Raw genomic sequence first — 24,078 nt, forward strand, 5'->3', positions numbered from 1 at the left:
ATATTGTTGATTTAGACATTGAGCCTAATATCTACTAGGGCTCCTTCACGCTAATCGTGTGTTTAGATTTATAAATTGATGATTTCGATAGTTTTAGTTGAACTAATAAACTTTTCATATTGGATGAAAACGGGGGCGCTGTAATCTCATTATTATGCCCGTGATGGGTAGACTGAACTGAACTGGGGTAGCCTGCAATGTCCAATAATATTTGGTTATTGTGGAGCTGTGTGCTTGATTTCTGATTTATAATAATTTTGTAGTCTGCTATGTGCAGAGTTTGTAATGTTCCTGGCAGTTAACAGGAAGCCATAATTCACAGAAGGAAGATTTAGAGTTTCTAATGTTTTCAATTTTGGAAAGACTGGTTGCTTGCATTACCTAAACTCAGACATTATAAACACCCATTTAGGCTGGGTCTGCAGCTTTTACTTACGTGTAAGCCCCATCAAAGTCAATTATTGGAGGGAGTCATGTGCCTCGCCAATTGTCATTCCTATTCCTCCATCTTTCACCAAAAGTGTCTGTTGACCATTTACCTTGTTTATTATTCATTGGCCCCAATCCTCTGAGTCTCAGAGTGAGAGAATTGCATTAGGTGAGCTTAACAAAATCAAAGCAAATATTGTTATGCTTTAATATGTACTGACATCGCCTCGTGTGGAGAATGTCTACGCCTTGCATTTTCATCTATTTTTCTATTTGCTTACAGGTATTCTTTGAGAGAGACTGTTTGTCTTTAACTTAAATAGTATTAAATACTTAAATATTGTCTTTCATTCACATGAGCTATTCCTGAATCACTCTGTTCAAAACAACAACAAAATATTTTACTCTACAAAGATTATTGAGCGTAGAATATATGCCATGCTCAGTGCTTGTTCATGGATGCTTGAGGACACAAAGATTTAAAAATAAAGCCCTTGCCTTTGAGAAACTCAGTCTAGGGAGAAAGCAAACAAATAAAGAAATAATTCAAATTCATTATGCATCAGTTAAGAGTTGGTTCCACTGAAAATAACATTAACTTAAAAAAATAAAAATTCTCTATATGTGCGGGGCTGTTATGGTAGCTTAGCCACCAGAGACCTTAGAGACTCACCCTACTTCCAGCTTACCACTCCATAATGTCTAGGGTAGAGTCCTTAACCTCATGTTCCAAAAGAGTTGCTAGAGCTCCAGAAATCTTAAGTGCATTCCAGGCAGCAGGATAGAGGGATTATAAAGAAATATCAAAGGACTTGAACAAGCTATCTTTTAAGTAAGATTCTTAGAAGCTGTCGGTCAATACATCTGCTTGCCTCTCATTGGCCAGACTTAGTCATTTGAGCACACTTGCAAAATGTAATCTTTCTAATTGGCAGCCACTGGCCCAGATAAAATTATTTCTATTAAAGAAAAAAATATAGACAAGAAGGGACAACCATTTGATTTCTAATATGAAATTGGTAGCACTTGACTATTTTTGATCTACAAAAAGTCAAATATGGGGTTCAGGATGCACAGTGAGGAGTGGTTGGAAGATTGATGGGACCAGCCTGGAAGTTTTAGATGTCACGCCATGGAGTGGGGACTTGATCCCATGATCAGGAGGGATGGGAAAAAGTTGGATTTCACTTTTAGAAAGAGAACTCTTAAGGGGATGATAAATGATATCTACACCTTCACATGATTTAACTTCCAGAAAGGGTCTGTTTAGATATCTGTAAGTGGTCAGTCTGCACACACACGCAGGTTGGAATGGCTGGTTTTATTCCAAGCGTGTTGTCTACCTCATTTTAACGAAGGATGTTGATATGGAGAGAGAGGCCATGTCCCGCTGCTTCCACTGAGTGTGGAATCCCGCCTGGCTGCTGGGATCATCAGCCTGTGGGGGACCCAGGCCACCCAGGGGCACTGGGCCAGGATGAGGCATCCAGCAGTCCTGGTCAGGGAAGTGCTTACGTCCTTACATCAAAGAGAAAATCGAAGCAATCCAAGCCTTCCATGGTTTAAGGAGGGCAGCCCAGCCTGCCAGGGGGTGGGCAAGTTCTCTGCATGGGAGCCTCACCTGTTCCAGCTCCTTTGTGCCACCGAGATCTCAGACTCACTGGTCCCTCTTCAGGCCCTTGCAATCACATCACTATAGTCAAATTCTCTGTGAAAGTGCTGCCACTTTTCCCTGTTTTCCTTATTTTATTTGCATGTTGAGTATCGTCCATCTTTTCCCACAAGAATAGAAGCCCTGTGAGGGTGGGACTATATTTGTCTTTTTTTGAGTCTATTGAAGCCCCCAGGATAGCATTTGGAACGTAGTTGCCATGGGAATATCCCCCAACTCTGAGACTTGCTTCCATGACTCTTCTGAAGGGTTTTGCTGAGGGTCTTGTTAACTGGGTCAGAGTCTTCTTCACCAACAAATCTCACAGCTCCCATAAGATTCAGTGTCTGTGCAGACAAGCCATCAGGATTTTGACTATGTGGTTTCTTTACTCATTTCTACTTGTTACTCCCTGAAATTGCTCTGCCATTAAAATGAGACATTTTAGTCCCTGAGAACAACTTCCCTTCACCCTCCTCCATCCTACCAGTCCAGTTACAGCTCCACTTCTCCCCTCACCATCATCTCTCTCCCTGTTCACGTTCCCACTTTTCAGCTTATATTCTCTTGTCAATAGCTTCAGCTGCTCTCTTCCCAATAGGCTAAACTCCTTGCCCTGGTTTCAATCCATCAAATCTGCCTAGAAAATGATCGGGGGGAAGTGATTCAAATTTCCATCTTATCTGCACCTGTACTGAAGATACTGAATGATGCTAGAGGATGTCCCACAACTGGGTACCTTGGTACCACAGGTAACCCACGGTCACAACCTCAACTGGACACATGCACCATAACACAAGTCTGTGGTCTCTTTAGCCAGCATCACTGTCCCAGCTGGAGCCAGCCACCGCCACCTTCACCTACGGCCTGTGTCTCTGCAGCTGCTCCCCACCTACATTCACTCCTGGGTCCTCCAATCAATTTCCCAGACTGCAGTTACCCTTTTGAAACACAAATATGTCTTGTTTAAAACTCTCCGGGGGCTTCCTGGTGTGATTAACATCTGACATCTGTGGTCTGGCTTCCAAGTTCTCAGATGATCTTGCACCCAACTGTCCTAGCCTGTGATCCCCCGCTATCCTTGTTTTTATGTGCTTTAAGCAATAATGTAGTTTTTTACTTTCTTGAAACTGAACCTCCTCCAGTTTCAGATCTGAGGCTTTCCATGTGCTCTTCACTCCCCTGCTCTCTCTCCACCAGCTCCCCACCACTTCATCCTGCTGACCTCTTCTCACCCTCAGATCTCCACTTAGAAGCCCCTTCCCAGCCAGGGATTTCTCTGACCCCTTCAGCTGATTTAGGGACCTCAGTGATGGTACTTCCATTGCATTGTCTACCCTTTGCTACTTTTATCACATTTTCATGGTGTGTTTAATCTCCAACCTCTCTGCTAGGCTCTAAGCTCTGACGTTCCCAGTCTGGGTTCCTCTCTGCTCTCTTCCCAGATGGAAGTGAACTGATGGAGCAGAAGATTGTTTGGGGGCCAGGATGACCTCAGGGTCCAATTTCCAACACTGTGTGATGACCCTTAAGAATTCCTTGATAGCACTGCTCTCGGTGCCTGAGAATTCCATTTTGGCGCAGGGATAGGGTTACTCCTTGTGTGAGAACCAGGGATGTGGGGTGAAGAGTGTAGAGACAGGCGGGTCTTCGTGTGCAGAACCCTCTGATTGATGCTTTACCAAGTTTCTCTGCAACACAGGGCCATCTGATGACCCCCATTCATGTGTATTATGTTGGCACCGAACACTTGTTCATGAGACTGGTGGATGACAGCAACCAAACTCAAGGGCACACTAGCAATGTAAAGCAGTACTCTGTAGAAAGATTAAAAAGTTTGTGATCTTGTAGATTTAAACTGGAAATTTTGCACAGCTTTGGAACTTGAGGAACTTCACAGGCCTTATGTATTTTTCATACCCAAGACCACAGAACTTGAACCCTGGAGAACGTTGCTGATGATGCCATAATACATGCCTCTAAGTTCCCTATAGAATTGCTATCATTTTACCCCCACTGCCCAAAGTGGAAGTGATCTAACTACTAAAGTAGGAGATCTTAGCTAATCAAGACTTGGTTTAGTTAGGAAAAGAGAGCACATAAGCTAACGCTGTCATTTTGCATTTATAATGTGCTACCAACAGGTTTTCCCAAGAGCTTCTGTAACTTGATCGATAGCGTTCCCAGCACTGGAGTGAAGGAACAGAGAATGGTGTAGGCATGGCTGTGGAGACTCGCTTGCTGGACGGTAAGAAGGAGAAGCCTGGAAAGCCAGTGGTCCGCACAGCGTAAGTGCATTTTTGTGTCTCTAGAGGGCATAGACTAGAAGACACAGGTCTTCGGTTCCAAGAATCGGGGGTCCATCGTAGGTGGGATACCTGGCTATGAAGAGGGAGGAAGGAGGATGATTCTGAGTTAGTGAATGAGAGCTGGGAAAGGAAAAGGTGAATGGGAAGAAGCTTAAAGGGATGTGGCCGAGTGGGAGCCTGAGTTAACAGCCATGAAGACAGTGAGAGGAAGTCCACGGTGGTGGACACAGGGGAGATGTGAGAGAGGCCTGGCCATCCATACCTCATACCAGCTCGGGTGGCTTACTCAAGAGAGAGGACATGGTCAAGACGGGTCCATAAATGCTTGTTCCAACAATGAAGGAAGGAAGGAGGATTCTTGGTACTGCGTTCTTCACTCAAGGAACACCCGCCCGCTCAAGTGTGATGTTCCACTGCCTCGTGTGATTTGCTTAGAAAGAAACCATAGAGATTGTCTTCACGATGCTTTCTCCTTCGTTGTTCTTGTTTGTTTGGAATGTGTATTTTAAAACATACATTTAGACAATGGTTGTAGCTCAGCTGAACATCTGAACTAGACTTTGGTCCAGCCCAACCGTTCCCTGGAGCTCTCTTCACGGTCAATACCAATCAAATCAATCCCGCAGTGATCCACAGCCGTAGCAAGACTAACCAAACCACAGCATCAGCCAAGCTGCAGTGCAAGTTCAAGCCAAGGGACAGAGCCTTGCTGTCATCTGTAGTGGCAATTAAATCTGGCACAAACCACATTTAGCACTTCATCACGCTGAACAGCTAAATGCCACTTATTTCAACATAGCTGCATGAAGACATAAGCATAGGAAGATTAGGCCTTTCGAATAAATAGGAAAAAAGCGCTGGACCAAGGAAAAGTGTTATTTTACATGTTCTCATTCTCACTGGTCAGCGATTCACTCAATCTGTGGCCCACGACGCAGAAATCTCCTTTGAAAAATCTCCGCTTTTAAAGAGAGGCCATCTCCTACTTATCAATATTTAATAGCGTTGGAAAATAGTGGGTTATTTTGCTGTCCCTGAAGGAATTATACATGCAGAAAGTTGTAAATATCCACAGATCTCAGGCTCCCCTCCGCTGTGTAAACAAATCCTCGGTCGCCATTTATTCCTGAGATTATAAACCAGGTTCGCGGTTGTACCAGTGACGTTTCATCCTCATTACTGCTCCCGCCCGAGTCTGTCGCTGCTTCTCCCCTGGAGGAGGGATGCTTTTCCTTGCCGTGCCCACCCTCCACAGCACTGTGTCCTAGCATCCCCTTCCCTAGAGGGATGCCCCGGCCTCACTCAGGAATGCACTGAAGCAACTGCGGTAGGATTCTCTGAAGTTGGACTTTGCCCTTTGCCCCGACTAAACGGGAAAGGACAAGAAGTTGATAGGGACAGAAACACGCCCCTCTCAGACTCGTATACTGAAGGCCTAAACTCCATGATACTACTTCAACTTACACTAACCGGGATTTCCTTCGCCCTTGAACTTCAGCCATGACTACCAGGGCAGCGTCCACCTCTGGGTCAAGTTCCTTGCTTTCCTTCATCCCCGCTGTTGGGCTCCGCTGCCTTGTTCTCACCAAGCTGTTTGAACTCACTAAAACTGTATGTTCTCTACTTTTAATTGGCCCTTACGACTGCACTGTGACTTCCTGTAGGTCTTGTACTTGCCTTTTCTCCTTAACTCATAAGCTATTAACGACCCTCCCCATCATTTTTCCTCAGTTCAAGCTCCCAGTCCTCCGTATCCCTCCCAGGTAAGTGATTTCGCCTCTAACTTATTTACACAACAGGCTGAGAGGCATGAGAACTGCACCTCACCTCCTTCCCCTTTTCTAAACAACTACCTCTTTATTCTGCATCTTTTCAGTCTCTGTAAATGCTTCGCCCACAGTGTGCAGAAGCCCTCGTTCCTGTTGTTGCCAAATTTCTCAACGATCACTGCTTATTCATACCCAAATCTAGCTGCAAACTTCTAGAATTATTTATAATTATTGGCTTCCTGGCTAGCTGAGTCTGGCTCTGTTGCCACCACTAGAGAGAAATTGCACCAATGAGGAGCCGTGAATTCCTCTCTCCCAGTTATGTATTTATTCCCCATTCACCACGACGCCTCAAGATCATGTGACATGACTACTGTATTTCTTTTGGAATTTTGAACTATTCATTTGACTTCTGTGACCCCGAATTACCTTGGTTCAGTCGTGACCTCTGTGGCTCTCACTTCTCCATCTCTTTATTGACTTTTCTTCCTCTTCCTCTCTCTAACTTCTTCTTAAATATGAACATTTCCCTAAGCTAATTCCTTTATCTCTTACCAGTTTGTTCCTTTTTTTTTTTCTTCACTAGCAAATTCACCCACTAGCAACATTTCTCCCTCCAAGACATTGAGGAAAATTTCCATTTTTACTTGAGTATTTAAATTCAACCCACCCATCCCTAAATAGGGATGGTAAATGTCCCTTCTGTTTCCTTATTTCTGCTAACGGCACCCTCATCCTCTCCATCTCCCTCACCAGAAACTCTTCAGGCACCTTGGACTCCCCTCTGTTTGTTCTCTAGTATCACCTCCCTAGCCCAGATCTTTTCACCTCATGGGACACTGAAACTCTCTTAACTAGTTTTCTTCCTTTTTTTTTTACTCTTTTGATATATTTTACACAATGGCAATTTTAACGCTCTTAGGGCATTGCTTTGTAGATCCTATTCCTTACCCACGTCTGGTTAGCTAGGAGACAGGTTGAGTGGGGAAGAGCTGAGCCACCATTCCAGCTGGAGACAGTGTATCCACTAGGTCTAAGCATCCAGCTAGGGAAGGGTGATGGAGCTGAGACATTTCTAGCACTTGCAAATGTGAGTCTGGAGAGTTGGGCAGCAGCCAGAAGATTGTTGGAAGGCAGGTCAAGAGTATGTGAAGTGTGCAAGCCATTCCCCCAGAAGCCCGGCCCTGCCCATGACAGTGAGCCCTGCATGAGCCTGTAACCCTAGAAACCAGCAGGTTCAAGCAGGTGGGCAGCAAGCTTTGGGGAGATACTGCAGCAGACACTGAGTGTTGATTTAGGGACAGATTGGGGCTTGTTGGCAGAATGCCTAAACTCTGGAGAGGCTGAGCTACGTGAGGGGTAGCCTGGAAACAGAGAGTACAATACACTTCAGGGAAGTGTTTGCCAACCTCAGAATAGAAACTAGAGCAAAACTGGATGGTGAGCTGATGAACTGCTGAATTAGGACTCACCCTGCCTGACCCCAGCGGGGAAAGGTGGCCCAAGGGTCATCATTCAACAGTTGTCATTATTTTGAAAGAAGTGGGAAACCAGAACCCATCAAATATCTTGAGCATCTATTACTTTCCTATAGGATAATGTCCAAACCCCTTAGCATTTCAAAGGGAACCCCCAGAATGTAGACTCATTTATCTTTTAAATCTGGGATCCCAACTTTTTCCTTCACAGCTCCCCCATTTTAGTCAATCCCCTAAACCCTCAAGTATACATTTGAACTTTTCCATAACCCTTACTCTCTCTGACCCATCCAATACCATCCACCATTAAAAAACAAAGTCTACACACCCCTTCCCCAAGGAGGCTTTTCTTGAGCAAACGTTGCCCATCGTCGCTCCCTTATCTGGGTTCCTGTAGCACCCGTTGCCTAAATAATTTATTTCTCAGTCCATCACGTGTGTATTACATTAAGGGGATCATCTGTTTGTTGTGATTACATCAGCATTCCCAGATGGAATGTAAGGTCCTTGAGACCAGGAAACAGATCCATTTTTGCCTTGTACCTCCTACAGTTCCTACAATAAGGTTGCTCACCCAATAAGTAATTGTTAAATATTTCATTGTCACCACCTCCTTTCAAAGGCTCGGACCCAAGAACGAAGAATGTTTTCCTGCCTTTCTGTTTTCGCCGTACATTTTGTGAGTTCCTCTCATTTACATTCCTCTTCCGATAAAAGAGTTTGCCATAGTAACAGACTTGCCTGGTGATGCTCAATCTTCAGGAAGAAGCAGGGATGCAGATTTCTTGGCGGAAGCGAAAATGCATACACTGACAATTAAAAAGCCAATATGTTGGAGCAATATACCAAACGATTATTTTTCTTTTGTTTTTCCTGAGTCTTTATTTAAAGGTCTTTTCCAAAAGATAAATATTGTCACTCATTGACTGTGTATTCAAATATGCTGGAGGTTTTAGGGTTTTGCTTTTCATGTTTGTTTGTTGTTGGTGGTTTTTTTTTACACAAACCCAGGAGCTTTGAACAACTGAATCTACTAGGTTTGGCAAGAATACCCTACAACTTGATATAAATCCTTTTGTTCCTTCTTTCAAGATGAGAAGCCCAGGGTGGAAAGGAGCTCATGGGGAGAGGGAATTACAGACAGAAGACAGATGAAGGCTACATTTTTTTCTCAATAAACCACTGCATGGGAGTTAGAGTACCCTGTCCTGTTTCTACTCCCCAAACCCTCGGGGCAGGGGAGGGGGTTTTGGTAATTTTCAAGTACTCTATTTATCAATCACAGAGCTCCTTGAAAGAGAGCTAAGGAGATGCTGTGACCTCGGTTGGCCTGCATCCCCAAGGTATCTCTTCTGGTGCAGAATTATGTCCCTCCCACCCACGCGGGCCCCTGTGGATTCCCTGCCTGACCCGCCCTCCACAGAGGGCAGCAGGCGGTTTCCAAGGTACCAGAGGAAGCTCATCTCATCAACGCAGGCTTGCTTTCTCCACCTCCTCATGACCAGGCAAGCTAAGGAGCTCTCCTTGGCTTTTCAGAAAATGTGACCTCCAAAGGCTAAGCTTCCTGGGGGCATTTAATTCTAAAAGGCAGCCTGTGTTCCTTTTGGCTTTTCAAAATAAGCTGAGTTCCTTGCTGGTGGAGAAAAACAAGAACATATTGACAGATTGATTTCTTTTCATAGACTGATTCCCATCCTAACAAAAAGTCTGTGCCGTTCAGAAGAAACACAGGGTACCAATTTGCCGTATTTCACGTTCGTATTTCTGTGCTCATGGCACATTCACAAGGGAAACGCGGTCTGACAGAGGCTGAGGAGAGAGGGCTGGAGTCCCACGTGTTTTTCCCCAGTTCATTGTTCTTCACACTGACAACCACTTGCTTCTTCTCACCTCTGCATATTGTGAAATTGATTTGGACTTTCTTTCTCCATGGATTGTTACTTTTTTGTTAGTTTCACTGCATTTGCCAATTCAGATTTTGCACATGGTGGACGTTGTTTGTCCAAATGAGCTCCTCTCTGGGAAATGAGGTCAAGTCAGATCATGCAAAAATGAGAATTTGTTGTTGGTGTAACCATTTCCTCCCACCCCATCCAGGTACCTCCACATCAGGGGCAGTCACAACTAATTATAGGGTCAGTGCCAGGAGTTCAAATTGTGCAGTACGGTCCCACGCACATCAAAATAATATTTTAACAATATTTTGATCCAGTGGTTTTGCTTATGTAATTGCTAGCAGGCTAAATGCTTCTGAACGCTATTTACTACTCATGTTAGCTCATCCAGTTCAGGTCTATAAACGAATCTGGATCAGCCCTTCTAGGTCAAAAAATGAGAAGCCCCCTAATTTCTGGCATTCCCAGACTGTTTGCTCTACATGGAAAATGATTGCCTCGGGAGGACAATTGTCCTGTCAAAACCTCTGCATTGTGTTACACCAAAATACGAACTGGTGCCTGGCAACTTGCAAAATGCTTTAGCACTAAAAAATTCCCCCCCCCTTTTTTTTTTAAAAAAGGAAGATTGCACAAAGACATTAAAAATAATTGTCAAATGTAGCATGTTTTGCTCGACTTCATTTTATGTGATCAGTAAATTTCTGGAGAAAATCAATGTATTAAGAACTATAAATTTTCCTTATTGTCTCTACATAGAAGACTATTGATTGTGACAAGAGAGTTGATACATATTTGCAGGCGCCAGGAGAGCTCAGGAAGGGTCGTCCCAGTGATAAGGTCCTTCACTGAAATCCTGTCTTGACCAGAAGAGTGGTCAGGTGTTGGATGTCCGGAGATACAGTGGTACTCAAGCACGAAATGGCAAACATCTTTGATGCTCTGTCAGGCTATAAGCTGAAGTTAAGATTTTTGCAACAGAAAGCAGTGCATCTTATTTGCGCCCTTTGAAGACCCTGAGCATGAGATGCTCCCCAAATGAGGCTTGTACTGGGGCTGGACTGACATCTCAAGGGAGCAGGCATTGGGGTACAACAGGTTAGATCCTTCAAATATCCCCCAAAACAAGACTCAGGTAAATTTTCCCGAAGTTCCTAGAGACAGAGAACTATAATAAACTAAGAAATTAAATTAAATTAACTATGTGTCGCACTAAAAATGCACAGTGAAGAAAAGAAGAAGCCATTTCCATTTCCTGTTCAGAAAGCTACCCAGGAATTGAGATGCTGGTGGGATACAGGCCCTGACCCATCCAGGACAGGCCAGTAGCAGGTGACCAGTGGTCCCCAGCAGTAACAGTGAGCATGAGTAGGTGGGCAGGGCCTGGAGGAGGGTGAGGCCCGGCCCCGGCAGAGGTGGAGGGAAGCCGCTATTCCATGGCGCCAGCAGGACCCTGGACAGCCTGAATCCGAAGGTCTGATCAGCACTGCCCTCTGCAGCTGGGCCATTTCACTGAGGGATTTGCTGACTTACCTTACGGGGGGTCTTCTGAGGGGAAAGGTCCCACCTCTCCCAAAGCTAGAAGCTCTGCGTCCAATGCTATGGCTCCACGAATATCACCATGTGCTTGTCTTCTCTAGGGCTAAGAATGAGAAGAAGATGTTCCCCAGCCTTGAAAACCAAAGCCTGAAAACAGGCACACTTCAAAATACTGGGTGCTTGGTTCCAGACCATTGCCATAAAGCAAACATCACAATAAAACAAGAATTTTTTGGTTTCCCAGGGCATTTTAAAGTTACGTTTATACTAGACTGTAGTCTATTAGGTATGCAATAACATTATGTCTAAAAAAAAATACGTTACGTTTTTTTTAATTAAAAAAAACTTTATTGCTACAAAATGCTAACCGTCATCTGAGCCTTCCCCGAGGCGTACTAGTACCATCAAAGGTCGCTGACCACAGAGGGCCATAACAAATACAATAATAATAATGAAAAAGTTTGAAATATTGCAAGAATTACCAAAATGGGACACAGAGACACCAAGTGAGCAAATGCTATTTGAAAAATGGTGCCAATAGGTTTGCTCCATGCAGGGTTGCCCCAAAGCCTCAATTTGAAAAAAATAAAAAGCATTATCTTTGAAGTGCAATAAAGCAAAGCATGATAAAAGAGGGTATAATTCAGTAAATAAGCCTGTATAACTCACTAAATAAGCAAGATGGACCACAGAAAAATGTTAATCTAAAGTAACAAAGGTAAACTACAAAAAAAAAAATTAGATTGGAAATGGAGAAGTGAGTGAGGTAGGAGTGACAACACCCCCTCCCCGACTTTTCCAGACGTGTGAAACTGACAAGTCAAGGGCAAAACACTCTCTCTCTCTCCTCCACCCTGGGGTCACCCCAGCCTTCGGCTCAGTAACCGGCACCTCCCTCTATGCAGTGTCTAAAGCCAGAACCCCAGGAAGCCCCTCCCTTCTGCTCACCTGTCTCCACCGCCATCACCATCCCCTTCTCTCCACTACCCCCGCCCCCACCCGCAGCTCTCCCAGGACTCCCCAGATGACCTTGGCAGCCTCCTTTCCTGGCTTCACACTTGTCCCCCAACAATCTGCCAGCCCGTAGCAAGCCCACTTGCTCCTGTCTGCAGGCTCGATGGCACATCTGTCCGGCTGCCACCATGTGGACAGAGCCCCTGGTCCTCCCACCTGGGCATGGCAGTGGTCGGCTGCCAGGTCTCCTTGTCTCTTCCTACTGTCTTCACAGCCCCTCACCGCCCAGCAGTGGGAGACCTTCACAGAACGCAAATCAGAGCACGGGAGACCTTCACAGAATGCAAATCAGAGAACACGAGCACACGGCTAGGAGAGCTGTCTCATGACACATATGAGCCCACGGCTAGGAGAGCTGTCTCATGACACATATGAGCACACGGCTAGGAGAGCTGTCCCATGACACACGGGGCCTTGAGGGCGCTGCTGCTGCTCAGCCACACACAGTCCCACAAACTAGGCGGCCACGAGGACACAAGCATGTTCTTTCACAGTCCTGCAGGCTAGAAGTCCACAGTCAAGGTGAAGGCAGGGCCAGGCTCCCTTTGAAACCTGTAGAGAAGGAACCTTCCTAGCTTCTTCCTGCTTCCAGGGGTTGCTAGCCATCCTTGGTGCTCATTGTCACGTGGCCACCTTCCTTTCATGTGTCTGTGTCCAAATTTCCCTCTTCTTATAAGGATGCAATCATTGGATTCGGGCACAACCTAACCCACATCCTCTTAACTTGGTCACATCAGCAAGACCCTATTTCCAAGTAAGCCTGCGCTCACATTTCCAGAAGGACATGAATTTCTGGGGAACCGTTCAAATCAGCACAACTCCCCAGCCTCAGGGTCACCCTCACACTTTCCTTGCATCCCCCGGGTACCCTGGGCATCTGCCGGGTCCCACTGTGTGCATCCCCTATCCCCGCCCCCAAGTATGCTGGCAAACCCCTCAGCCTGGGACCCTCTCCCCTCCCACATCACAGGGCTCCCTCTCAACACCCAGGTTCAACTTCAAGCGCACTTCGTCATAGAAGATTTCCCAGTCACTTATTCAAGTAGGTCCTTCTGCTTTTCAAAATTGATATTTGACTTATGATTTCCTCTCCTTTTCCCAACTGTAATGTCAGCTCTTTAGAGGTAGACTCCTTTCTGTCTCTTCCCCCAGCTGGGTTCAGTGCCAGTGCAACAGCGGGAGAGGCTATCCCAGGAAGGTTATGCAAGCCACTAAGTATCTCCGTCCCCTGCTTAGCCCGTTCCTGGAAGAAAAGAGGGAACACTGCAGCGTTGCCTGCTGACTTCATTCTCGTTGCAATATTTCCTGCGTGCTACCTCCCTGCATGGGTGTCCCTCAAATTTTTATTATCCACCCCTTAAGGAGCTCTTTAGACGTGTTTTTCTTCATCCCTTCCTGTGACCCGTTCATGTCACAGATACACTGTACACTGTGTGTACTGTGGTCGTTGGAAGGCCCACCAGCTGTTGTAATATCTAAGGGTTATTTTGCCCATCAAGGATCAATTTTCACCTGCTGGGAATGACATTGCCCCGTTGGGAATGCATCCTCTACCAAATCCATGATTTCCTGGTCCCATTTTTAAGAAGTGCATGGAGAGCTTTTGAAATTCTTGTTCCTATTTCCAGTGAGCAATTCTTAATATATCATCTTCCTGATCTTAGAACTTTGAGATGAGGGTGTGTTTCCCTGTGAAAGGAAAGGTCAACTTTTTCCCATGGAGACCTGAAGGGTTCCAAAGGCGATGCCGGTGGCCACACCTTCCCTCGGACATGGGTTGGGGGTGGAGGGAGGGAGGAGGGAGGGAGGCAATGTGATGTGAAGTGGGTGCAAAGTGACAAAAGCACTATCAGGCATTTTATGTCTTAAACAGGAAAGGAAATGCACTATTAATAGGTTGGTAAAGGAATATTTACCTATCTTAGGTGTTCTGAGGACGGTGCTCCAAATAAATGACATATTAGTTTTTAACACAAACAAACCACCTACAGCATCTCAACACCCCCTCAGCAAGGGAACCTTCCTGGCCTTCGGCAGAAGAAGCAGCTCCACTTAGCTGTTTCCGTGGAGAAGGTAGCCCCGCCAGGCACAAGGTATTTTCCCAGGGATACACGGTCTACCTGTGGTGGATGCCTCAGAAGGCTGTTTGACACCGGCGTTTGAGAGCGGGCCAGATGCGCAGCCAGCAGATGGCTGGACTGATCAGCCTATGCCCTGGAGCAGGTATGTGCGCTGCTTTTGGGCATTAATCCAAACCGTCCATCCCTTGCAGTTTGCAGATGCGGCTCTGGCAGCCCCTCGTCCTGTGAGGTGTGAGAGGCTGTGCCATCTCACCCAGTGTACCCAGTGCAGCCTTAGCTACATGAAGGGTCAGAGCAAAACAGCCTTCAGGGGGGATCCGGGGCTCCAGCGAAGCTCTGGAAGGAGAGGCTGGTGATGGCCCATCCTTGGACCTCTCCTCCCAGCAGACATCTGGCCGCTGATGCACGTGGGATCCCCAGCACTGCTCCCCGTGGGGTCAGACCCGGGGCTGTGCAAGGTGGACCCTCCATCACATGTGTTGCAGAGGGGAAAGATGGGCTCACATTCTGAGGTGCAGAGGGTCTTTGAATCTCTTAAAAACTGTAAGCAAAATTTTGTGTAACTGTGTATTTTTCTAGGGACCCAATCCATAACTGCCAGGAGATTCCCAAAGTGTTCAAAAAAAACTAGGCTAAAAATCACTGATTTAATATGAAACATTAATGCCCAAATGGACAATCTCCAGTTTTCTTTCCAGTAATGACTGTACCAATCACTCTATCAAACTCTACTCTAGACAAGGATGTGTTAAACCACTAGCAATGACATTCTCTAGTCTGCTTGATTTTCCCAGTCACATTCCTGGGCCCAAGAAACTCCACAGACAAGGCAGGGAAAGGAGAAATCAAGCAGTCTGCAATTACAAAGCGAAGCTGTCAATTCCTTCTTCTGTAATATCAACGCTCACCAATTCTTTTTAGCTCTGTCATAAACTGCAATTTCCTCAGGGTCTCGTGAAACCTGGGGGTATTCCTAGGAGGATCAATTCCTTTTAGACAGGTCAAGCACAAAATTAAAAGAGATTACTCATAGGTGAAAGAATGTTCTTAGAAATTCCTTTTTACTATTGTTTGTTTTTTTACTGAACATGCCAAAAACCACACCTTGTAACTCTGAGAAATACATTTTTCACAGCTATATAGACCCCAAACTGGCTCCTACAGATGCTAACTGGGGCGTTAAAAGCTTACAGAGACTTTTTTTTTAAAACAACCAAATAACAGCATTGTGCACATGGTTCCCTGACAGGAAAAATGAAACAAAATCAAGCTCTAGGTGAATTCCAAGGAAGCTCAAAATAGAGGGAGGGCTTAGGGCCTAGAAAATAAGTAACAATTTCCAAGGAATTTATGTGTATTAATTAAAAGCCATATGTATTTTTACTTATAACACACAAAAAAGAGATAGGTCTGAAGAATCCATATCTCAAAATCTTACAAAATTTTAAAAAATTAATAATCCCAGAACAGCATCCCAATATTTAAGAAGAAAAAAGTCAGGGGACTAATACTACCCAACTTCAAGATTTACTATAGAACTACAGCAATTATGACAGTGTGGTATTGGTAAAAGGACAGACTAAATAGATCAATGAACAGAATACATAGCCCAGAAATAGAGCCATACAAATAAAGCCAAAGGCAAAGGCAAATCAATGGAGAAAGGATAGTCTCTTCAACAAATAGTGTTGAAACAACTGGACATCCACATGCAAAAATATAGATCTAGACACAGACCTTACACCCTTCACAAAAATTAACTCAAAATAGATGACAGAAATAAGTGTAAAATGCAAAACCATAAACTCCTAGAAGGTAACATAGGAGCAAATCTAGATGAGTTTGGATTTGGTGATGACATCACTAAAAACATGTACCAAGAAAGAAACAATGGATAAGCTGGACTTCATTAAAATTAAAAACCACTGCTCTGCAAAGGACACTGTCGAGAGGATGAGACAAGCCACAGAAGACTGCAGGGAAGTATTTGCAAATGACACATCTGACCAAGGAATGGTACCCAAAATATGCAAAGAACTCTTACAACTCAAGAATAAGAAAATGAACAACCCAGCTTTAAAAATAGACAAAATATCTGAACAGACACCTCACAAAAGAATATATGAAGATAGCAAGTAAGCTTATGAAAATACATAAACATCATAGGTCATTAGGGAAATGCAAATTAAGACGATAATGAGATGTCACTACATACCTATTAGCATGACCAAAATCCAGAATATAGACAAAACAAAAGGCTGATGAAGATGTGGAGCAACAGGGACTTTTAGTCATTGCTGGTGGAAACACAAAATGGTACACTTTGGAAAACAGTTTGTCAGTTTCCTACAAAACTAAACATACTCTTACCATATGATCCAGCTATCACACTCCTTGGTATTTATCCAAAGGAGTTGAAAACTTATGTCCACACAAAAACCTGCACATGGATGTTTATAGCAGCTTTATTCATAATCGCCAAAACTTGGAAGCAACCAAGATGTCCTTCAGTAGGAAGATGAATAAATAAACTTGGTAGATCCAGACAATGGAATATTATTCAGCTCTAAAAAGAAGAGCATTATTAAGGTACAAAAAGACTTGAAGGAAACTTAAATGCATATTACTAAGCAAAATCTGAAAATGCTATATACTGCATGATTCCAATTATGAAATTCTGGAGAAAGGCAAAAGCTAAAAAGATCAGTGGTTGTCAGGGTTGAAAGGAGGCAGAGAGGAAGGGATGAATACATAGAGCGCAGAGGATTTTTAAGGGAGTGAATGGTTCTATGTCATTATACATTTGTCCAAACCCCAACTCTTGGGGTCCACAACACCAAGAGTGAACCCACCTGTGAAGTATGGACTCCGGGTGATGATGTGTCAACGTAGGTCCATCAGATGTACCATTCTGGCGGGGGTTGTTGATGGTGGATGTATTAGTCAGGGTTCTCCAGAGAAACAAGACCAATAGAATATGGATGCATAAAGAGATTTATCATAAGGAATTGGCTCCCATGTTTATGGAGGTATGATTATGAAAATCTGCAGTCGACACGGGAGACCCAGGAGAGCAGATGCTGTAAGTTCCACTCCAAAGGCCAGCAAGCTCGAACGCAGGAAAAGCCAATGTCCCAATTAAAAAACAGTCAGGCAGGAGGCATCCTCTCTTACTTGGGGAAGGTCAGCCATTGTGCTGTTCAGGCCTTCAACTGATTGGGCGAGGCCCACCAACATGGGGGAGGGCAACATGCTTTACTCAGTCTACCAATTCACATGGTAATCCCACCCAGTGTGCCCTCGCAGACATACCCAGAATACTGTTTGAGCAAAGATCTGGGCACCCGTGGCCCAGCCAAGTTGACACATAAAATGAGCCATCACAGTGGGCACAGTGGGGGAATCTGTGCATTTGTGCGAGCAGAGTGCATATGGGGACGCTCTGTACCTCCTGCTCAATTCTTCTGTGAACCTAAAAGTGCTCCAAAGAATAAGAATAAAAGTGCTCCAAAGAATATATTCAAAATAAAAAGAAAGATGAACAGCTCAGAATGAATAGCACGCTTCTCAAAGAAGTGACCTCCAAACATAACTACACGAAAGGTAAATGAATTTTACAGAAATAAATTTCAGTTAAATGGAATTGATTAGCTAGATTCACCAGACCGTTTGTTCCAAAGCATCCCCCAGCCCAAGCAGGTATTAACTCACACCCTTAGGGCATGACAATAATCATGAATTGGCCATTTAAATTTGTATGATGATTGTTCTGTTGGTACTATGGAAGAGGATTTCTGGGTGTAGATAAAAGTAGACAGAGAATCCTTCAGCAAAGAGAATTCTGCCACCTCCAGTCTGGACCACAGGAGAGAGGAGGGGTCTATTTAGCTCGTTCAGCACAGGGCCCACTTGCTCCAGGGCATAGGAGGACCCTAAACACTTCAGTAACAATGAGATAAGGTAGGTTTTAGTGACTATTACACCAGGCTGGATGTTAAATCATAGCTCACTGTTGCCTGAAACTCAGATAGGGCCACCTCGTGTTTTGCTTTATTAAATAAAGTTTAACTTTATTTAACTTTAAACTTTTAAAGTTAAACTTTTAAAGCTTAACTTTATTTAACTTTATTAAATAAAGTTTTATTGGAACACAGCTATGCTCATTTGTTTACCTATAGTTTGTGACTGCTTTTGCACTCCAACGGCAAAGGCACATGGATACAAAGCCTAACCCTTACTATCTGGCCCTTCGTAGAATAATCCGGCCAACCCCTGATAAAATTCATCAATTGTTATTTTCTTAGGGGGGAAGTTTTGCTCGTTTAATTTTATGAGGGAGGAAAAAAAAAAACAAAGCACCCAACCTCTTCTAAACATAATATGGTATCCTGAATTAAATCCTGGAAGAGAAAAGGAACATTAGTTTAAAAATTGGTGAAAGCTCATAAAGTCTAGAGTTAAAAGTATTACAGCAATGTTAACATCAGGGTCTTAACAAACCCGCCATGGTTACATAGGATATTACCATCAGGGAAGTTCTCTGAACTACAAATGCCACTTTTCTGAAAATCTAAAATTATTCCAAGATAAAAATGTGTATTTAAAGAAAAATTCTCTGCAGATAGATATTTGAAATAAGCATGCAGAGTGTGAATTAAGTCTGCCTCCAATCACAGCAGCGAGGTGGCTATGGGGATCAGTCATTCATTTATTCAATAAACATTTAAACCAAAGAAGCCTCTTTTATGCAAGTATGGATAAACATCAGCTTGCTTCCCTGATTTTGGTCATTTTATCCAAGCTGAATGTTGGAACCTGTAAAAATCTTCCTGACACAGATGGCAAGTGCATTGTGGGCATGTAATCGGAGGTCTGGATGTGCAGGTAACAACTAATTCAGAGGCTAAGCACTAATAAGCCCTTTCTTTTTAACCTTCCCAGAGGAAGTTTAAAAAAGAAAAAGAAGTATGAAATGAATGCTTCCTTAAAGTATTGATGAGAGAAGGAGGTAAAAAACATCTTTGAATGTCTGCTGTTTGCATGGGTTGTATGTTTCCTCTGTTGGCTGGCTTCCAGATCTGAGCACCATGAAAGCATTAACCTAGACTAAATCCAAATGACTGAGGCTGGGGGACCAGGCTGGATATATGCTGCTTTGGGACAGCACATCAGAGGGAAGTTGTTTACACTCCTGCCAGAAAGATCATGCCACATGCAGACGGGGTTCTGGGTGACTGGAACCAGACACTTCAAAAGGCAAAAGTGGGTATGAAATCATGCACAGGGAACTAACAGAGCAGCCACGCTCCAACCTGCCCTTGAGCTGGTCAGACAGATGCCAAGAAGATGCACAAGGTGGCAAGCAGCACCTGCATACGGGGACCCTGCCACGCCTTGGGGTTTTATTTTTTTATTTGAACAATTGTACAGAGAAGGAAGCTTCCTCCACCCTCTTCTCCTCAGCGAATGTCCACTCTCACAGTAAGGGCACATCATGGTAAGGAGATTACAGCTGTTAAGAGGAGTTGTTACCACGTCCTGCTCCTCTAAGGTTCCGACCGTAGTAGTTAAACTCTGCAAAGTTGCAGGGAAATAACCGTACATATCCTCCCTCTGCTTGCTCAGTCGTGGTTTCATCCCCTGCAAAGTGAAGGGATTAGAATAATAACATCGAATGTGCCCTTCAACTCTGAGATTTATGACACTTATGCCAGACCAATGAGTTCCGGCATCCAAATGCTCCCTTTGACCTCATTAGGGATGTGTCCGCTGGAGAGAAAGTGATAGAGTCGAGGGCTGGAGCCCCGGCTTGAATCATTTGGGTGAGATAATTCTGCCATTCAAAACATAAGCATTACTGGAGCACACAGGGTGCTCTCATGGGTCCAGCCTTTGGAAACCAGTGTTGTAAGTGCCAGCTGAGATTCAGCAAACGCTACCACAGTGATCTCAAGGAGGAAACTTGAGTCTGGGGGGAAAAAATCGTATTGTTTGGATTGTATTTCCTGTCATAAAGTTGGAGTCATGGTTTTCACTCCCAAGCCGGAAACGAAGTGTTTCCTTATTGCCAAAGGCCTGAGATATGGGGTTAAAAGTCCCAGCATGGAAAGTAATTCAGTGGCAGAGTTCCCCAGAAAACACCCCACAGGTGATGCGCTCACTGCTAAAAGCTTTACAGGAGTTTTCTCATTCAACTCCCACATCAGCCCTCTGGATAAGAGATGGTCAGGACTCCAACAGGAGGAAACTAATTTTCGGGCTAAATAACTCACCTCAAGTCATACAGCTAAGAAGGACCTCGAACTCAAGCGGTCAGAACCCAAAATCTATGACCGTCAACACCCCACCTGGAGCCCAAAGACATGGGATGTGACTGTGCAGAATTAGTGTCAGAAAATGCCCAGCTAAGTGACAATTTGACTTTCCTCTCAGAAATGAAATGACGAAGGTGGATCTAAGGTTTGTTCACCACAGCTCTAGAAGCTGAGTCCTAGCATCCATCTGTCCCAGGGGATCAGTGACCTGTGTCCTTCAGACACTGACCCATGCCAACAACCAACTGTGAGCTCTGGGTGTTTCCTCAGACAACTTGACCTTGGGAGCACCCTGCTAGCTGAAAAGTAGGGTTAAAAAGGCTACACACCTTCCCAGTTATAAGAAAAACTCACATGCGATCTGGTAATGGAATAACACTTAAAATCAAAATGCTTCATCTTCACACGAGAAAGATGAAACTACCAGATTTTTCCGTTAAATTATAGTACTATGCATCTGCTTTTTCTGTGGTTCTTATTTAACCTGTCTTTCTGGGTCTCTGATGAAAATACTATATGAAACTTACAAAAGAACTTTTCCTGTTCAGGAGTATATTTTGCCTTGTGTGACTACATTGCCATATTTTATTAATATCTCAAGAACGTGATAAAGTTAAGTATATTGCCCTTTCCCTAAATGTGAATATCTGCTCAAAATATATACTGTACTTTTGTATATTCTACTAAAGTACATGCTTGGGAATTCCCTGACAGTCCAGTGGTTAAGACTTGGCGTTTCCACTGCAGCAGTCACGGGTTCGATCGCTGGTGACGGAACTAAGATCCCGCCCGCCTCATGGCCCGGCCAAAAGAAAAAATAAATGAAAATTAAAGTACATGCTTACTTGTGCCATATAGATGGCTTGTCATTAAACATAAGTGTCCTTGTGTAGAAAGTTTTGCGTATATTCTTATTTTAATTCAGCTTAATTCACTGAATACTTTTTACAGTTTTATGCTTTGTCTCAAGCTAATTGTCACACGTCTTACAATAATGTCAAAAGTCAGACTCTCCTTCTATCTGACATTTCCAGTGCATGGAAGCTTATCTTTAATAATAAGGCATATAAAATTGATGGTATTCAATCGCTGTCACCTACAAAAAATGATACTTTCATACAGTTTTACCAAACATAACTAGTTGAACAAAAAGTAGAAAACTTTGCAAATATTATCTTGAAGCTAAGGAATGAGAATATTGGATTTACATTGTATATATTTCTGCAAACATATTTTCTACATGCAACCATATAGATACAGAACGATGCACACTCCATCAGACTGCCCCTCATGTTTTCCCCACGAGGAGTTAAAACCACAATTCAGTTGCGTATCAGAACAGGCAGGAATTCTTTCAGTCTGAGGAAGCAATCTGATGATAGCAAAAATGTTGTAAAAAGTCTGTGGTGAGTTCACTTAAGACACAGTGTTCTATTCTTGTCGGTTCCTGCTCATCGAAATGTAACTTTTGCAACCAGGGAGAGAAGGAAGGCAGCAATCTACAAAAACAACTTGTGAGAGAAAACCAAGGAGGTAAATAATGTGGCCTGCAAATGTTGAGAAAGAAGAAGAATGTACCTTCTTAAAGATGTGTGACCAGATGCTCCAGGGGAGCCTGAGTGTGTGTGTGTGTGTGAGTGTGTGTGTGCACGTGCACACCTGTGTTTGAGTATGGTTGAGTGTGCATGTGTGTGCTTTTGGAGGGCATGCATGCACATGTGTGAGTATGTGTACCTGTGTGTGGGTGTGGGGTGGATGTGAGTGTGAGTGTGTGTGTGTGTGTTTCTACATTCACGGAAGATGAGCCAGAAGATGCCCATTGATTCCAACTAAACTGGCTTGAACTTGGACGCCCTGGAATCGGATCAAAGGCATCCCCAGAGATGTTGGAGAGGAAATGAACCAAAACCTCTGTTTCCAGTTAGGGTGGAATTAACTCCATAATTGAGTCTGGCAGAATGACTCTGCAAGCCAGGAATTTTGATAGATGGTGTTGTGTGAGCTAAGCCAGGCTGAAGTTTCAACATAAATAACACACTTGTTCCCAGTTTCAGGGGAAGAGCTAAATTTTAAACCAAAGTTGTCTTCATTTCCCTTTTTTCCTTCTCTTTCTCTTGAATTTAGCAATAACATGCCTTCGGATGACAAGTGAGGGATTTCGCAATGGATCCTTTCAAAGCAGCGATGGATACAGGAGAAAACCATGGCTGGTGAATAAATGGGTGGGAACCAAAGTCGTCCCAAAGAGTATGCAAAGCTGCATTAGGATTATCTGAGCATCGCAAGTCCTCCTATAATGAGCCTCCTAGGCAGTCCTCTCCGAAGCCCACTTGCAGAATCCCTTGCTGGCTGCAGCCTAGACACCCTTGGATCCCAGGTCAGTTCCTGAGAGGTGCCCTGGGGCCTTCAGGCTTGTTTCTGGGAACTAACTTCTCACAACAGGTCGAAGACCTGCTCACTCATGGGAAATGTTCAGGTTAAGGCAGAAGGTCTGGAGTCGACCATCTTGGTTGGCATCTTGGCTGCCCCCATGTAAAAGTCAATGGGGTAAATTTTGACCTCTCTAGGACTTTCCTCTTTATAACAGGGGGATACATACAGTGGTTTTTGTGAAAAAAAGATGAGAAATTGAATGAAATGCTTAGGGCAGGGCCTGGGCCTTACGAATCACAAGTGCCTTTATATGGACTGTGCCATCCATCTGAACTTCTCTGGAGGAATCAGCAGCCTGGAAGTTTTATCACTGAGAAAACTTGCAAGCTCCTGGTGGGGAGAGGAGAGAGACAATGGGGCATCAGACAGAAGAATCCTCAGTGGGACAGGGCGGGGAAAGGTGCAAAACCAAAAAGAAGGAAGTGGAGGTGACCATGGATGTCTCCACAGTCACCCAGGGTACACTGGACTTCTCCAAAATCCCGAAGGGGAGAAATGAGATGGCTGCTTCCCATGTACTCAAAATTTCTCTTCTGCATTTTCTTTTAAACCATGGGGGCTAAAGAGGATCTGGAGAGACTTCTGCCAAACCAGACGACAGGACAAGAAGTCGGTTGGTCCGCTGGTGATGCCGAAAGCGGTAAAACTCCTTTGGCCGTTAGGTCCTGTCTGTGCTAGTTTTGATCTGAAAAACCTGCCCCACGTAAAAACCACAGTTAAGAAGAACCCACAACATGGACTGTGTCTCTGTGAGACGAGCTGCCTCTTCTATTCTGCAGCCCCCCTTCCCTGTCGCTGTTTCACTGAACCCCTGAGTGCTTATTTCCTACTTGACATCTTCCTTCTTCTGCCTCTGACCCCTCCTTCCCACTGTCCCATCTTTGTAAGAAATGCCTACAAGAAAAAATGGCTTTCTGGCTGGCTGTCATGACAACCAGAATGAATGAACAAGCACAGCATTTGTCATCGAGTATGTCCTCAGGTGGCCGTGGAGTCCACCATCCAAGGGTTGGACAAGCCTATGAACCACGGCCCATGCTGGAGGCCATCACCCCATCAAAATCCAAACGCTGCCTTTCTGCAGGGTCCTGAGTCTCAGATTTGCAATGCAGAGCCTTGGTTTATATTTTTAAAAGAACCAAGCCCTATGAAAGCATTTATAGTCA

The sequence above is a fragment of the Mesoplodon mirus genome, assembly GCF_964341445.2.
Source record: "Mesoplodon mirus genome assembly, chromosome: 17".
NCBI classification, from domain to species: Eukaryota; Metazoa; Chordata; class Mammalia; order Artiodactyla; family Ziphiidae; genus Mesoplodon; species Mesoplodon mirus.